Source organism: Vulpes vulpes, chromosome 12, assembly GCF_048418805.1.
Source record: "Vulpes vulpes isolate BD-2025 chromosome 12, VulVul3, whole genome shotgun sequence".
Taxonomy (NCBI): domain Eukaryota; kingdom Metazoa; phylum Chordata; class Mammalia; order Carnivora; family Canidae; genus Vulpes; species Vulpes vulpes.
This window is the reverse complement of record NC_132791.1, coordinates 68,092,101-68,094,028: the sequence shown is the minus strand read 5'-3', so window position 1 is coordinate 68,094,028 and position 1,928 is coordinate 68,092,101.

Here is a 1,928-nt window from a genome sequence, read left to right as displayed (position 1 = left end):
TATAACACAGCTTCAAAATTCCAAATGGGATTGAGAGGCATGGAATGAAAAATAGAGACTACTGCTCTATTTTAAACATTAATATATTTGAATATTAAAATGTTCAAAATAATAAATTTTGGGTTTTTTTAAATAGAAACTTTAACTGGAGCACCTGGGTTCCTCAGTCGGTTAAATGTCTGACTCCTGATCTCAGCTCAGGCCTTGATCTCAGAGTCTTGAGTTCAAGCTCCACGTTGGGCTCCATGCTGGGTGTGGAGCCTGCTTAAAAAAAAAAAGAAAAGAAATAAAAATTTCCTATCCAAACTGTATCTTTAAAAAAAAAAAAAAAGGATTGTGTTTTTTTGAGAAAGAGAGCAGGAGTGGTGGGGAGAGGCAAAGGGAGAAGCAGGTTCCCCACTGAGCAGGGAGCCAGACTCAGGGCTCCATCCCAGGACCCAAAGATCATGATGTGAGCAGATGCTTAACTGACTGAGCCACCCAAGTACCTTCTAAAATGTATCCTTAAAAGTATATTATAACTTACTTTCTTTGCTAAAAATGTATTTTGTAAAAAGAGGCTGTTTGTGTAGGTGTGTATGTAGAATGCAGCATAGGTAGGGGCGTGTGCATAACTAGTATGTGTGTGAACATACTGTCTTAGAATGAACCACACATTAACTTTCTTTCTTTCTTTCTTCTTTCTTTCTTTCTTCTTTCTTTTTTCTTTTTTCTTTTTTTGCCATGAAAAGGCAATAGCAACAGAGATAAGGCAGAGGCAACCTTTCTCTCGACGGTCTCCTACAAATAATGCCAAACTGCTGCAAGTGTTCTATTTTGATGACTTGCTGCATCCTGAACCCTAGTAGTACATAGATACAGACCAGAGAAGTGAAGAGGGGCTAAGCTTGATGTTTGCATGAGTTTCTTTTTTCTGCCCTCAGTGCAATGATCACCCTATGACTTAGAATGGCCCCTCAATGTTAGCATCTCTTACTTGAGATCAACATAGTCTGAGAGATTCATCAGTTCCTGTGAACTGGAACAATCCTTAGTCATGCCAAGGGTCTGAGGCCCCCTTCAGGAGGTTATCCTAAGAATGCCCAATAACAGAGGACAGGTATGATTTCCTTCAGAAGATGTCTCTTGAATTTCAACAGCGAGCAGCCTTCCTAATGTGGCTTCCGTATTTATGAGCTTCTGCAAAAGCTGGGCAGGCCGAGACTACTTATTTCTTGGGGAAGGTTGATGTTGTCCCTCATCTCTCCCTGCCTCTGCTCCAACACATCCCCAGATTTTACAGAAAATACACTCCCTATATCAATAAATAGAGACACAAGTTTGACCCACCCACCAGAAGTCATGTGATACAGGAGAAAAACTTGTGATCAGCAGGAAGACACCTGCCCAGGACCCCCTGCGAGCCATCTACTGAGCTATATGCTCTACATGTTTCGTCTTATCCTCAAAATACCCTGAGACAGTGTGTCCAGTAGGATCCAGCCAGAAAAACAGAAACCAGACCAGTTTCTTTGTTCTACCAAGATGATTTCTAATGTTGGGGATGAAGATGAATGAAAAACCAAAGGAGGCCCAAGTTAGAACTCTGAAAGCAGCTCTCCCTCTAGGGCTGGGGGTAAAGGACAAAGGTTGCAGTTACTGGAATGTAGAATTTGGGGGCAGGAGTAGGATATTCTGTTTCATTAGAGTCCACCCAGGTGTCCTCATCCCAAATCTCAGGGTCTCATTCTTCCTCAGTCAATAGCCTTACTCTCTCCGTCTGGGCCTGGAAGCCTGTGAATTCAACTAGGAAATGCTGCATCCTGAAGAGCAGCTACAAGAATTAAGAGCTTCTTCTCGAAGTGTCTTTGAGGTTCTCTGGTTCTCTGACTACCCCCTGGGCTGGCCATTTTTCTGCCCCTAAACATCCAGTGTACTCAGAAGGAGCC